General features: G+C 41.8%; 1 long non-coding RNA gene across 1 annotated transcript in view; it reads right to left on the reverse strand.

Annotated features, from left to right (window-relative positions):
* Positions 1 to 1820: 1820 nt before the first annotated feature.
* LOC142604914 (uncharacterized) overlaps positions 1821 to 16508 on the reverse strand; it is a 41399-nt gene continuing 26711 nt past the window's right edge. Inside the window, exon 3 of the long non-coding RNA XR_012838763.1 lies at positions 1821 to 2000. This is a non-coding gene — a long non-coding RNA (uncharacterized LOC142604914). The remainder of the gene's footprint in view (positions 2001 to 16508) is intronic.

Genomic DNA, 16508 nt, shown 5'->3' on the forward strand with positions numbered 1-16508 from the left:
TACACAGCACATTATGTAGCCTCTACATCTCATTCCCTTCTCGTTTTGCCACGTAATACAGGATGAAGCTGGACAAGACAATGGCTTCACAAAACCTGTGAAGGGAGGAAAACTATTAACAGCGCAGAGCCTGATTTTTGCCTTGATAAAAGCTTGAACAGGCCTCCGAACCTTACAGAAATGACTGCGCATTCTGTAGCAAGTGCAAAAATACACCAGGACCTACAAGGTGACAAGCGGTTCCCATTAGACTTCAATCCCTTCGCAAACCACAGCCAAAAAAATGTCAAAAACCAAAGGAACGAGTAGCAGGTGTAAACATAATTTGTGTATTGCCATTTTTAAACCCATAACTCATGCCCAGGTTAAGTCCTTCATCACAGTCAAAGTCCACGTAAAGAAACAAAATAATGTCCACGATTTTCAGCACATGCACATTTCCACGCTGACTACCCTGGTTCAGAAAAAAGTATTCGCATAAATAAAAGTGGGAACTCCACACACAGGTTGGAGAAAGCAGTTGATGAGTTCAAGCGTATAAGCAAAACTGAAGTTATACTACAAATAATTTTCCTATGGAAATCACCTCGTGGCACAGTGATATCCTGCCAAACTGAAATGATATTCTGAAGTCTGAATTAAGACTCCTGTTTGAGCATGTGAGGCACTTCTGACACAGTACCAAAATATAGCAATTGCCCTGAGCTAGAAAGAAAGCAACTATTATTAAAAAATTCTTTTCTCTTTCTCGCCAATATCGTCACATGAACGTTTTCTGTTGTGCTAACACACTAATGGCTTTCAAAGTTCTGTTTTCATTAAACTATGTCACATGTTTCGAATAAGGAAGAATGAAATCTGCCAGCGCAAAACTGTCTCAACCTCAGGGAAGACCAGACCAAGCAGGACAGGGTCCCCAACAGGTTTCCACGAGAACTTCAATGTGCCTCCCAGTGTCCTGCGGTGGACGCAGATCTCCAATCCTTGGTGAACGCTGTGGCAGTTTTCATCAGATAAGGGTCTGTCCCCTTACACTCTCTGTATTCAGAATCTTTTCAACACACATAGTTAACTACAGATTTGTACTGATTTACTGAAACCAACATAATCTTACCCATTAGTAAAATAATTGCCTGGCTAGTCTTTCACTCCACACTTCTCTCCCAGCTTCCCGTGGCTGAATGAGTCCTTCCAAGCAGGCTTTTCCCAGTGGAAGGTAATGTGTTCTTCCATGCCTTATTTCAGATGCTTCCCCTTTTAACAGGGCTGTAACCATCCTATTTGCTACCTGTCAAGCTGAAATCGCTTTGCTCCTATTGAGTAATACCTAATTCTATAAACAAGCATATGGAAACCGGTGACAATCCCTGGGGAAGACGCTGCCCATCACACGCAAAGTCTACCTGGACACAAAATTCATTGCAATGGCTTGGTTCTGGTGGTTTGTAAAACGCAAAAGGCCAGTAAATGCAACGGGTTAGCTAATCAGAGATTTAAGGCAATATTGCCCTACCTATGTGCATCTCAGGTGGTAAAAGGATACGGATTTGGAATTAGTAAAAGGTTAACAGTGCAATGGTTCAGCTTTTCCTGACATGACTCACTAAGGGCAGCTCTCCTTGCTTTTTGGACTGTATAAACCCGCCACATTCATGAGCGCGTAATGCCACGCAGGCCAGCGGCAGGGCGTGAAACAACAGACTGCAGTACAAGAAACGTCCCTCTGATTCGCTACTAAAACTTTACTGGCAAAACCTGTACGGGTGAGAAGCAAGCGCTTCTAAGGACTCGCCAGTGAACCACGGGAAAACGATACTTGCCTGGACCTCAGTGCGGGATGGAGTCACTGGAGAAGAGGCAGTAGGTGAGATCCCCTTCTTGTGTCTTGGGCAGGTCTTTCATGGAGACTCCTGGCCCTGACTCTTGCCTTCAGAAGAATCCAGATGACCCTTGCTCCATCTTGTTTATGAGCAATTCCCACTGAAGTCATCAAGTTACTCCTATGGGGGGGGGAAGAAAAAGAGAGACATTTATTCCTATGTAGAGCAGGTCTATAAGGGTTTCGCTTCCCTGAAATCCCACAGGAAAAAGTTAAATAGGTGCCTGGGTCTTGAGCTGGCACTGTACCCAGAGCACTTCAACCTCAGATTACAGAAGGGATCTCGGGGAGGGGGGAAGACTTCCCCCCCCCAATATTAAAAGCAACGTGAACACAAGTTGTCTTGATAAATAAGGAGATAAAATTCATTTAAAAAATTAAAGACAGAGAAAAGTTTTCCCTTCTCTACCCAAAACAGTTCTCTCTCAGTCCCAAAGCTGTAACAGTTCTCCAGTCAGCCCCCCTGAATCACCCTTTTTGCAGCAAAATACATCTGTGGGGCCAAATGTTGCTGCCTTTGCTCTGAATAAACTTCTTTTTCCTCCCAGGTAGACCTAACATCTCAGCCACCACCACCACATCCCCACTGACACCATGGAATGTCCAGACACGCAAAATTCCACCCCAGTTCTTTGGAGAGGATAGTATTTCCCTACCCAGACCTACCTAAAGAAAACACATCAAGTTATTCAAATATTTATTCCTAGACTGACACCAGACCGATTCAGACTGATATCAGCTCTACAAGCGTGAGTCCAGAGTAACGACTGAAACTCAGGATTTACACCCGTGCGTTTGCCATCAGCACGAAGTCACTCAGCGGGCATCTGTCATCAGAGGTGCAAAACGAGAGCTTTGCACGCATAAAGCGCTGCAAGATAAGCCCACAGTCTCAAAAAGCAAAGAAATGAGCCAGGCCTGATTCTGATGATGCTGCATCAGTATTCAGCGGTGGCTGCAGCGGGACAGCTCGGTATTTACACTGGAGTAAGGAAAATCAGGATTAGGCACCGTCTGTCTCAGAGAGTCGAGCGGCCAGAATTGCTCTACACGTTTGAATCCTCTTCCCCGTTTCTTTACTCTCTGACACATTCCAGGTTTTCCATTCAGCTCCAGTGACAAAAGATTTTAGAAAATGACAGTCCGGATTGAGAGAACAGAAATGACAACCTCCGACAAAAGAGATACCAAACTTTTATCAACGATAAGTGCTCCTTCCACACGGGCACTGGTCTGCAATGGTAAATATAAGGCAGATGTCGAATGGAAATTAAACATTGTGCTCCCAGGGTGGCCCCGGCTGCATTCAGAGTTTGATTTAAAACAAGGCCAGAGTTCTTTCATCATTTCTTCAAAAAGTTTCAATTCTAAAGATATTCCAGACACATACTTGACCTAGAACTTGGCAATGCAAGACAATATAGATGTGTAAAAAAAGACTAATGCAGAGAATAAAAGGCAAAGCAAGTTGTCTGTAGGACGGACATCAAATCACTTAATTTTCAGCGTTCTGAGAGTTAAAAGTGAATTCAGGTGAAATATCTTTTTGCCATTTCTTTCCAAGCAAATTCACAACAAACGGTTATCATTTGGGAGACTTGGATAGCTAGATATTCTTAAACATAACCAAAACAGGAGCTTTACTATTCAGCAGTTTAAGGAGTATTTCTCTGCAAGCTTCTTTAAGACTTCAACCATATTTACATCTGTGAAAGCACTCTCTGCCTGTTATTATTAGACATGATAAAATAGCACTAGACATTTGCTATGACTTAGATACTCAGACTCAAGAAGCACATATTTGAATGGTCTGTAGTGTTTTCTTTTTATAATTTCTGATAATGTAATAGCTCAGTCAAAATAATGTAATAATAGACTTTTAAAAATAAAACCCCCAAACTGCTAAATATACTGTACAGTTAGGAGAGTAGGTATAAATGTAAGGGTTGAAAAGATGCTCGTATTTACAAAACCAGTTAAAAGCATAAACCAAATCGCATTTGCCTCTCTCTCACTTGGTTAGATATTTAAGACAAAAAAAATACTGAAAGTGGAATTACTGGATTATTTACAACTTGAATACGTAAATATGTTTGCCCTCTTCTTGGAAGCCATATTTTAGAAATCATTTCTTTTTCTAAACAATTTCATATCAAATGCAGTAAAACAAAAAACTTTTGAGGCCATGACTTTGTAACCACCCTGAAGTTTTGAACACCGGAAAAGCTGGCCTGTTCACACAAGACAATCGAACACATACTTAAATGTCACGTAAAGTCCTGTATACATTTTTTCTCCCCACGAAAGGAAGAAATTGTGATGAGATTTTACTTTTAGACAACCTGACAAACCAGCACTTTCTGGCACGAGCAGGACAGTCATTCCCCCTTCATTTCCCAGTACAAGATTCAATCATCTGAAACACAAGCCTCATCCTGCACTGAGATATTTTCAAATAAAACCAAGTCGCAAACAGTCTCTCTGGCCTTTTTAAAAATCATTTTCAATTGCTTTAAAACAGAAAATATAGATGGATGGATGAATGAATGGACAGCTAGAGAAATGCTTTCAGTCATGCTTCCTTCCCCCCCCCTCCCCTTAAAATTGAAAAGCATCAGTATCCAAATAGCAACAGGAAATTTTTACCTTGTGGCTAAATAGCTCACTGTTCACTTTGCAGCTGCCTCTATTTTTTGCTGGGCAAAACACCAATACAAAAGTCTTTCCTAAGAAACCAAGCTTTTGACATAAGGGCAGCGACAAACGCAAACCTACAAAGAATTTTTCCCCCGTCCCGTCGTTATAATTCCTAATTTTGTGGGATGTATTGCTGGGCTGTTTATCATAACAGTGTGCAATAAAAAGGACGACTAACTCTTGCAATTTTCTCCCTACTCCTCCCCTTGACAGGGGCCACTGATAGGGAAAGAGGCTCGGAAAAGCAGAGCAGTGAAAGGCTAAGAAACAATAGGCAACCATGGCTTTGACAATGCAGCCCTGAACCCTTTTTGCTCCCGCTGTGACACTTGCATTCAAGAGCAAGGGCGGCTGCCATCATAAGAATGGACAATGGCATGAAGAATACAAGGGAGAGGGGGGATAAAAAAAAAAAAAAAAAAAAAGGAAATCAGATGAATTCAGAGCTAAGATGGCAGAGCTCTCACCTTTTCCGCTTTTTTCGAGTAATCTGGATGGAGACGTCCCGCAGAGAAGAGATAAAAAGGGTGTGCTGAACTGTTGGATGGTTCTGAAGACTTCTGCATTTGCAAACGCATTTTAGAACTATTTGTAGGGGTATATATGCTGCATGCCATCTCTCTGTCTCTGTCTCTCTCTCTCTCTCTGTGTCTCTCTCTCTTCTGTTTTATGTCCTGCTATCTCCATCACACACCTCTAATAGTATGAAGACTTTCTGCCCATGTAAGTAAGTGAGAGTGTGTGTTCCTTAATGTTTGAATCAAGACACACGTCTGCATGCATTTCTAATCTAAGGAGCCTATAGCAGTTACTACAACTATCAATTAGTCAGCAATAGCTTGAGATCCCCATGTGTCTGGGTGAACAAAGGTGAGAAACACATGCAAATAGTACTACAGCACCTGGGTCACGTACAGTAACTTAGCTAGCAACAAATAATTGCATCTGTTTCTGCCTTTTCGATGCTTCTTGCTCCTTGTTATGTAAAGTTGCAGGTTATTAATGTGAACGGTAACACAATTAGACACGGCATTGTATATTTTCATTTGAACAACACAATAAAAGGAAATTAAGCTTAACTAGATGGAAATAAATGGTGACTTAAAGGCTTTAAACTAAAAGATTCTCTGATCTGTAGCAGTGCTTCCATTTTTTGATCAATTGTTCCTGAGTTAAAAATGCAAATGATGTAGATGTATTTGGTCATTTCATATATATTAGATAAGAAACTGATTATTCCAGAGGAGACAGAGAGGATGCCTAATTTCCTGAAGTTAAGTCCATAAAGAGGGTAAGCTAAATCTCTTACTATTTTTTTTAATTAAGCGACTGTTACTTTTAAGAGCATTTTAAGGGTGTTTTTTCAGATGTGTTAGACTTAAGCCAAACAATTAAGAAGAAAGATACGGTACCTTTTACTCTCTCCTTCTTCTTAACCTCAAAAAATGAGCCTTACCTTTAAAAACTGTCAGAGTCAAAACGGACTAAAAAAAAAAAAATAATAATAATAATAATGCCCTGAACAACAACAACAAAAAAACCCATAAAATGAAAAAGCTCCAAAATCCAGCACCACCCTGACTCCACCACAAGAAAAGACAGAGCTAGGTTGCTATCCATGAGCAGAGAGCATTGCAAAGGTGACAACACAGTCTGTGGACAATGTTATTTACACAGATTTGATAAGAGCGACTACGGTTCCAAACTGTAATTTAATTTAATAAAATTAATAACCCCACGTTTCGAAGTGCAGGGGCTTCCGAAAATTAAGCAGTTTGACAGAAAGAGTTTGTTGCTTGAGAAGTAAGCGTTTTTTCCTCTACATACAATATGCTCACAGAGTCCTGCAAGGATGCACGCTGCATAACCCTCTGTCGTTAGCTCTCTACCTACTTATATCAGCTTCCATGGGAGGCTAATTAGTGACACCAAAGGAAAAACATTCTTCCCAATTTTGGGCTCCGAGAAACTGTCAAGTTTATTTAGCTTTAGACAGCACAAAGAAGAAGGAAAAAAAAAAAAAAATCTTAAATTTAAAACAATAGAAATACCTCCTTAAAGAAACAACTCCCCAGCTCCCTCACCTTTTCAGAACAGGCTAGTGGCTGGAAGATTGCAGCCGGCCACTGCTAACAACATAGAAGGTGCTCACAATGAAGCAAGATTAAAGAAAAGCTGCAGTAAAACAATGTCTTTGCCCAGAGAAGCCCTGAGTGCAAGCGTCCCAGAGCTGACTGTACAGCGTAAAATAAAGCAATAATGGGCTTTAAAAGAAACGGCGCTAAATGGGTGTTGTGCTGACCCGCCGTGCAGTTTCATTTCCAAACTTAGCTGTTGGGAATTGCAGGCGCTATGGAGACAGAAGATTTCCAACGTGCCAAGCGCAGAGTTTATCGTAGGCTCTTTGCTCTCTGAAAGAAAGACCCCGCATAGAGGACTAGCACAACACGGAGAGCAGTGGCCGGCTTTGCAACTCCACCAGAAACAACCACGCTCGCCGTCCCTTTGCCAGAGGTCTCATCAGGCAGACAAAAGCATAACAAAAAAAAAAAAAACAAACCCCAAAAAACAAAAAAAAAAAGAAGAAAACCTACAAAATAATCTCGCCCTTCGCCGAACAATGAGACCTTAAAATATACGTACGCGAGGGTATTACATGCAGAATAGGCAGGGGGAGGGGCGGGGGGATGAGAACAACATTTCCCATCAATGCGTTTTATTTCTTAGTGTCTGAAAAGGCTGTTTCCCACTTTAATGTGAATTACTCATCTCTTTTATCGGGGCCGGTCTTGTTGCCTGCAAATGTACATCTCAGGTGAAAAGGGGCATTTGTTTAGGAGTTCAAACAGAAACTAATCGCTCGATACTTATCTGGGGTTGAAAAGTAGTGAAATAGAATAGCAAAGACTGTAACCGTTCCCGTGGCTAGCTATCTACCAACACCACTTGGGCACGCAGGTCCGTCGGACAGTGAGGTAGCTGAGGGAGGAAGGCACCTAAACCCAGAGCGCTGGATATTTTTACTGCTGTATTTTACATCCAATTCTTCTAGCTCCTCGTCTGAGTCCTGATACCGTTGCTCCTTCAAACATACCGCATTCCGATAAAATAAGTCAGCTTTCTTTAAAAAAAAAACCAAAACCAACAACCAAACAACAAACCCCAGATGAATAGACACCACTAATCAGATGTAATGTAATCGAATGCTCTTCTTCATCTAATCTGTCTGCTCTGTGTAATCTAGCTATTCTGCCAGCCCCAGCATTTGTAATAGGCATGACATTGATTCAGCTCTCGTATAATGTTATTTCAGTATTTTATTCTTAAACGAGACTACAGTTTGGGTGGCTACTTTGCATTCAAAACTCTTCGTCAACTTTGTAAATGATATCATGTGCAGAGCAAAGCTGATCTGCACCTTTCTGCTGCGTTTTCATTGCTACATTTCATAACATTCGCAGGCAATTCGCAGAGCGTGGCACAAATTTTTAAACAGACAAAAGAGCAACGGGAATGTAACAGCAGAACTGCCCAGGATCAACAGCAAAAACTGAAAACCACAAAGCTATTTGATAAGATCTGCCTTTAGACACAAGCTGGAAAGAGATGAAATCTTGTCGGCATACAACACAGATACATCTTTATGTTTTCTAAAATGCAGAATGATTTCCCTAAAAACAAGTGCTTAAACAACGTCCACCTAGGTTTTCCCCAAAGAAAAATAAAACCTAGTCTTGTTTTACAGGACAAGCAGGATTCACATATTAATGGACAAATCGGTCTGCTAGGTAAATGACAGCAGTGGAAAGAACAAACAAACCCTCTCATACAAACAAATATATTTGAATGTAATAAAAATGTTGACAACAGTTATGTGATTAAAGCAATTGTTTTTTTTTTTTCATTTAAGGCCTTACCATTGGAATGATTTAAAATTAAGTGAGAAACATCAGCCCCTTGGGTTTTACAGAAGAGATTTAATTTGTAGAAATAGTTGTGGGGTTTTTTTAAACGTAGCTATTTTCAACGTTGCAAGATAAAGCTCTCTTTTTTTTCTAATTTTATTTTAAGAATAGACCCCATTTAGGATTTCACATTGTAAATCTCCCTATGTCTGAATGCTGTTACAAGGTTTGACAATGAAAGAATAATTCATGTCAGACAAAAAGAGCCCTTCAATCAGCTTCATGCAGCTTTTCTCCTGCAGGGCTATGCCAAAACGAATGTGGAATCCTGAACTGAACCATCCATCACATTTCCCGAGTCTTTCAATTAATGACACTGCAATCAGATCGATGGCGTGTAATAAGAAAAGAGCTTTGCATTTCTATACCTATTAATTCGCTGAGTAACTCCAGTGGTAAAACGTGACCAGAAAGGGAAAAGAAAAGAAAATTTCATCCTCCTAGCAAGATTTTTGGGGATGTTAAAGCCACTCTGCACAAGCCTCAGTTCTACATTCCTGTCTCACCCCCTAGCCCTGAGTGCTCCAAGCAAAAATCACATAGGCTTTTTTGTTTCAAAGCAGGACAGTCTCCCTTCCAGACAGGTATTTCCTCTTCTGCTGCTAAGCACATGGAGCACCGAGTGTTTTCTAGGTAGGCGCTCTAGATTATAAAAGAAGAGTCCATTTTTCTTCCGGGCTCAGACCGGTCAACCCCCACCGGAGTCCTTTTAGGCAGAAATGTCCCCTCTGCAATCTGAGCCACGGAGGAGCGCAGTCACTCACAGGGCAGGGCTCTGCAGACTCGTTCTCCGGTGCGAAGGCAGTAATTAGTGACAAAATTTCCAGATCACAGAACATGCCAAGGATGGAGTTACCTCACGCAGTGATTAACCTCCAACAAAACGAGGTGGGGGAGAGAGCTGGGCAGGGGGTGAGGGCAGCCGGGACAAAAAAAGTCTACCAGCAACCATGGGATGAAATCAGAGTGACCTCACATCAGTGAACTGGCATCAGGTTTTGGATCAATGACAAAAATTATCGAGGCTTTGCAGAACGGAGCTGCCAAGCACATTTCAATTCCCTTACTGCAAACGTTGTGGGTATTGTTTGGAAAAGCCAAACACTACGGGAAAGAGAAAACTGCAATTAACCGCAACACTGCGATTATTAAAAGGATTTCATTCCGAATTGTCTTTTCTTCAAAAGGTAGCTTTCTGCCCTTAAAACGCCTGACTTGCAAAACACCCTTCCCTTTGAACACCACGCAGCCGCGCGTTTCCTAAAAAAGCCACCGAATCTCTTGCTTCTGGGTCGCGCGGGGAAATCAAAGCTCAGACCGAAAGGCTTTACCACCTTGCTGCCGACGAGCAGCTCGGAAGGAAGGAGGGATTTGGAAGACCTCCCAGGAGCCAAGGGTGGGTCGCAGGCGATGAGAGCCACGTTCTTGCCTACAGAAATGATCCCCTTGGGTTGCCTTGGACAGGAAACTGGACGTGAACTGCCCCTACCAATGTTAACCCCTGCCTCTGGAGCAGATGAAGCCTTCAACGTCCAGCTCTGATGCTTATTTCAGCAGCTTTGGCTCTACCTCAAAGGAAAGAAGCTGCAGCTGTGATAGGAGATGGATCCGGGTCAAAACCTACAAAAGGACCTTCTTTTGGGAGCAATAGACTTTCAGTGAGGTTGTGTATTTTGGAAGTCTTCAGAAAGGGAAAAGAAATCTCTATGAGAGAAAACACGAAATGGAACAACAGGAAACAAGGGAGGTTTTTCAAGGTTCACTTCACCAATCCTTTCAAATATCAAAGGGTGCTTTTAAAGGATCATTTCTGGCTTTGCCTCTCAGCATCTTTTAAGATCAAATTTCAGCAATTCCGAATTTCAGCAGCACCTTGGAAAACAAAAAACCTTGTGAACGCTCCATCTGAATGTACCCATCCGCGCCACACATGGAGTGAGACACAGCCTGTGAGCTGCGGGCATTAGCAGGGGAACTGGAAACACCATGGCAATAAGGGAAACGGGACAATGCCCCACGAGCTGACTCGCAAAATAATTGCAACGAAAGCACAGTGAGAGATGACTGCTCACTGGCAGACAAAGAACAATAAATAAATAAATCATGCAGGAGCAAAGACAATTCATTTACAAATAAAACACGAGAGTTGAATGCAAGCTGGAGAAATAGGAAAAAAGAAATCCAGGATGAGAAACCTGTAAAACTGAAAGGAAACTTTGACTAGGAAGCCAAATGAAAAATATTTACATTGCACGTCTCTGTATCTCGCCCTCACTCTATAGGGCACGTAAATGCGCACAACCATAGGTGTCTCGGGATCCCACCACATTTCAGAAGAGCAGGTTTCACAGCGCAGTTGCAGCACACATACCGCAGCTCAGTGACCTCCCAGGTACAACCAGATCACCTCTCCTGACTTATAGGACGCGTTACATCAACAACCCCAACTCGTTTTTGTGCGTGTGTGAGCATCTATACACAGGGAGGTGTCTTTAAGCCCAGGCAGGTTGCAGGAGCTTTGGGGGGGGGGGGGGGGTGTTACTTCTGACATTACACAAGATTCTCACAGCGAATACGTGCCTGGAGATTTACAGCTCTGAACAGTGCCCTGCACTGTCCGGTTGCAAAGCACAGTATGTGCCCCACAGCTTAATAACGTACAAATGTCTTGCCTGCTAGCAGGTCAGGGAGAGGGGAGAAAGGGGGTGCTGCCTCAAGCCATTATTTCAGCACTGGCTGCCTTCCAGGAACTAACAGAGCTTCAGAAGGCACAGCCAGGATTGCTTACATCTGCTTCCCTCTGCTGTAGCTGCAGACAGACTTACACACTGATATTTTCTCTTTTTTTTTTTTTTTTTAATGGGTTTGGACAAGCTTTCAGTAGGTATTCTCAGGCTTCTTTTCCTCATCTCTCTCAATGGGGCTTTGGGAGCGACCACTGCAAATGAATTTGATAAAGAGAAGGCTTCTATAATTGTTTGTCTTGTTCGGTGGCTGGGGCAACAGCAGCATCTGGCCTCGTGGTAAGGCATCTGTCTACAAAAGCTGTGGAGCCCCTGTCAACAGAAAAAGTCAGCTACCTGTCTTGTTGCCATACAGATGGGCACACAAAAAAATCCACCTGGACCGCTCAAAGTCATGACCAAATCTAAGCTTTGGGAGTCAGACCTTGTCCAACGGGTGGGATGCTTTTCTGGAAATTCAGCTACAGAAACCTGGAGATTAAGCTACCAAGGTCCTGGGTTCAACCCCTACTGATCACAACATTTAAATAGTCATGATTCAACTTCCTTCCTTCTACGGAAATAGTAACTAAAAAGGCACCTTTACAATGCTCCTGGTGCTCTAGCACATGATTAATACTACAATTACATTTCAGCATTAAAACAATCAATTCAACAAGGACGCTGCTAGTCAGCCACCACCTATAAAAACTCCCCTGTGTCTCCTTATCCGGGAATCCCATCCTTTGCTTTCTCCAAATCTCTGTTCAAACCATAGCACTGCAATCGCTCCTTTCCACCAAAATAAAAGTAGGTGTATTTCAGTACCTGCATTTTATAAATAATTATCTGGCAACACAATATAATTAAAAGGTAGATAAGAAAACTAAAGGGAAACCTGAAGGTAAGCGAGATCATAGAACCAAAGAATGGTTTGGGTTGGAAAAGATCATCCAGGTGCTAAAATATTCTGAGGATGCGTATGGGATTACAAGGCTGGGAGAGGTCAGACATGGTTTAAGTTCTCAAGTAAGGGTGGGGATTTCCAAAAGAGGCAGGGATGTATAGCGGGACAATTCGACACTTCCTAGGCACCTAACTGAGAGAGCGAGGTAAAGGGTCCTTTTGAAAGGACAGTGAGCTGCCACTGGAATGAAAAAAGGTTGAGGAGCATCGGTTTAAGAGTCATAAAGATCAGGGTGGGGTGGGGGTGGAGGGGTGGTGATCCCAGCTTCACATTCCTCATGATGCCATGGAATATTAAAAAAAAAAAAGAGCACTTTAGTTTTGTTCTGGGCTCCCTCCACCGACTGATCTCATCCTCAGATAAAACAATAGAATCACATATACAAATATTGGCAGTGCTCAGCCTTGTTTTTCACTGCAAGCCCAAAGGGCACGCGGCAGTGAAATTGCAAGCTCTTCTGAGCATGTCTAATCAGCTCTGCCTGCCAGATTTGCAATCTCTGGTGGCCAGTTCTGTTCCCAATTTATACAAAAATGCGGCTTCTAGTACGCATGGTGTTCTGAGGACAAGCTCCAGTCCTCGGGCCCATCTGAGACAGGAGAACACCACACACGGAGGGAGTAAGCACAGAAAGGAGTTTATTAATTGGCCTCTCTTGATCTCCCTGCCGGGATCACCATGAGGCTTGGTGGAGGACAGCTCTCCAATGGATTAATTTTTCCACCGTGCCTCCTGGAGGTATAACCTTGGAGGCATATAGCACAGAAGGTGGAAGACTAAACCATAACAGGACTCCCAGCTGCTCCACAAGTCAGTGAAATTTGGAGGCTGCTCCACAGCAGAGAGCAAGAAGAACCACCCTACTCACTCACTCCTCTGTCCCACCCAGCTCAGAAAGGGGTGGACAATAGTCCATCGTCGCCAAGAGAGAAGCAATTAGCTCTTTTTCCCTCATCAGGGGTGTTTTTCAGTCCTTTAATTAACACCAATAATTCAGTAGCACCAACATGTTTTTAAAGAAGGACGAGCATGCTTTTTTTGTTGTTGTTTGGGGTTTTTTCCCAAGAGTTGTGTAAGTGCCCACAGAAGCTATAAAGATTTTCAGAGATACCCAATAGATGGGCCCTATTTAAAACAAAACAAAACAAAACAAAACCCCGCTAGGCCTTTATCCGCATCTTTCAACGACTAAACAACTTTTATATATCAGCACTACACGTTTAGGGCTGACACTATACTCATATAACTTTTGACGTAAAAAATCCATTGCCAAAACCATTCATGTAGTCTCCCTCTGCAATGAATGGAAAGAACACCACTTCCAGTAGGCAATTCACTTCTTCCTAACAGGATCTAAAATAGCTAACGTCTTTCACTCTTGGACCATTCTCTCCACTGGTTAGAAGGAGATCCTGACTGACCAGCATAGCCCTAAACTATTAATTTTTAGACATTTAAAATTAGACAGGATTAATACTCTCCAAAGTGTCTAGCCCTTGTATGACTAACATTGGCATTTCCTACAGGGATGCAGCAGCCTAAAATTGATAAAACTCTCGAATATCCTACGTCATTTGAAAATAACACATTTCAAAAGCCCTAGCCAGTATCGCAACTGTCCCACGCGACTTTTTGACATACAGACTGCTATGCCTCATGCATTCCTCTAATATCTCAGAAGTGGAAACTTGTAAGAAAGAGGTTATGGACAATGTTATTTATGCTACTGAAACAAATCTCTTCTTAATTTTAAGTGCTTAATCATTGTGTCTGTTACTTTGGTTCTCAGTTTCTCATTATTCTACTACTTCTGCTACACTCGTATACGTACACACACATATAAACATATATATTTGGTCTCCAGATATGGAGATAACTCCTACAAAAAGGAGCGTAATCTTAAATAATGCCAGGATACAGAAAAGAAAAAAAAAATCTATTTACATTTCTGTGGGCTAAGAAATAAGTCTTATCCACTCAAAAGCTGAGAAGTGGGATAATTTGAGGTACTATCAGATGCTTATCAGATTTATGCCAATGGTAAGTGAGCCTTAACTGCAAACACAGACATATCAGTGTTCTTGTAAGGCAGCTGCAGCGTGTTTTAAAGGGAAGTCACCTCTTCTCCAAGAGTACATTAGTCACATGTAAACTGTTGAACCTGGAGAAATAAAACTTTCCTGATGGTCACAGTAGTTGCCTTATGGAAGGCTTTATTACCCTTACATTAGCCTGTAAAATTACCATTATTATTCAACTCAAAACTAACCACTGGTGTTTCGACTCAGCAGCCTTCTGCAGCAGAATACAACAGGCTGACCATGCCCCGTGAGTATGATGCATACCTTCAAAGGCAGAATATAAGGATTATATGCTGCTTTGGCTCACTGGAGGATGTGCCTGAGTTTAAATGCCGGTGTATTAGAGTTCAAGAGAAACAGGTTTTTTGGTTCCCCCCAAAGTACTCTGAGACCAACCACATATGGTCTGAAGCGGATTTACCAAAACTTTGTAGTCGAGTGGAAATCTGATAAAAATTAATATCCTCTAAACAGTTTGTGGCATCTAAGTCCCTACACGGAAAAGATGAGCCTATGGAACAGGTTACCTTGCACCCTTCCACAGCGATCGGAGGCCAACCCCACCAGAGAAGTTTGATGCAAACCACTGTCTGTTTCCCAGACACATTCAGCTATTTATACCAGCACTAAAACTGGCTACTGGGCCACCGTACGGTTTTCCAAGTTTTACAATCCAGTTTCTTTTAGGAGTCCACCTTCAGAGTGTGTGGTAAGGAGATGACACTGTAAAACCAGCGTTACCACTCATGTTACCTATGAGCTTGCTCAGACCTCAAAGAAAACGCCTGAAGAACCCCTTGTAAGCCAAGTTTAGCCTGGTGTAAGTAGGTGGTTGCACTAAAAGTACTGAGGTTTTGGCCCAGTTTTTCAATGGAAAATCTGGTACAATGAAGCCAGTGGAACTGAAAAAATGTATACAAACCGTGATCGGAGACTTAGGTCTCTAAACCGTATTGAGGTTGCAACAACAAATTGACATCAACATATGGGGAAAGTCTGAAGATGCAGCAAACATTCACATATGTGAGAAACTTTGGCATGTAAGAGTCCCCATTAAATTCAAATATACAATGCACAAGATTAAAGTTATTCAGAAGCATTAGTGATTGCAAGATCAGACCCTGAGATTTCTCTGTGTAGTAACAGTTACTTTAGGTTTAATCTGTTATTGCATTAATATCTATAAAGAGCATATATAAATACAAATCAGATGGCAGCTGCAGTCTTACTGAAGAAAAACAAAAAGATTGGAGGGCATGACTAAAATTTCCACAATGGCAATTTCCAATGCCACATACTTTGAGATTATCATCCTGCTCAAACCGCAGCTATTTTTTTTTTTCCATACACAATGCACACATATATATGGGAGAACAAAGAAGGCAAAGAAATTAATTTGAGAAAGAAGAGAAGGACAATACTGATGGGGAAAATTGCTTCAAAATGGACAGATTGCCCTTCCACAGGAGCAAATGATAGTCTTAAGTATGGCAACCCCCTCAGATTTCTGTGAAAAGCCTGATGTGCTCTACTTAACACTTAAGAAAATTCACTAGGGAATAATGTCCTCTAATTTATTTTGGCTACAGTGATCTTCATCTGTGCTTCTGTTAATCTCACTCTGAAGATTTCAGGGCACTTTTTAACTAGAGACTGACTCATTCTCTAGCTGCCTAGTAGTTAATCTGCTCAGATATTTCCCCAAATAACCATCTGCTCTACCTTGTATTTGTTTCACTCTCTGACTATCTTAGTTCTTGGTCTGTCCTGCTGGCTTATTCAGCACTCTTTAAATTTCTCCTCTGGCCTTATGTCTGGTTGCTTATATTTTGGACAGACAATAGAGGTGATACAGGCCATTATTCATGAGAAGCTTCAAGTGTAACGTGAGAAACATCTCATCTCCTGACCCCTGTTAGCATAAGAATTGCTGATAAAATTCTGGACTGAAAGAGAAGAATCTTCTGGGAAAAATATAGGGAAAAGTTTCACTTGAGAGATGTGTTTTGTAAGAAGAATCCAGATTAATTCTCTGCCTAAGGACCAGATCTAACTCCTAGTGCAGTTACTGGGAATCTAGAGAGGTAGTGCAAGAGAGACCTTATATGCTTCCAAAATTTTAAAATTAAGGATATTTTTTACCACTTGTACAGCTCTGTGCTCTTGCATTTTATTTTCTTATCCAAGGACCACAAA

The sequence above is a fragment of the Balearica regulorum genome, chromosome 23 (assembly GCF_011004875.1).
Source record: "Balearica regulorum gibbericeps isolate bBalReg1 chromosome 23, bBalReg1.pri, whole genome shotgun sequence".
Lineage (NCBI taxonomy): Eukaryota > Metazoa > Chordata > Aves > Gruiformes > Gruidae > Balearica > Balearica regulorum.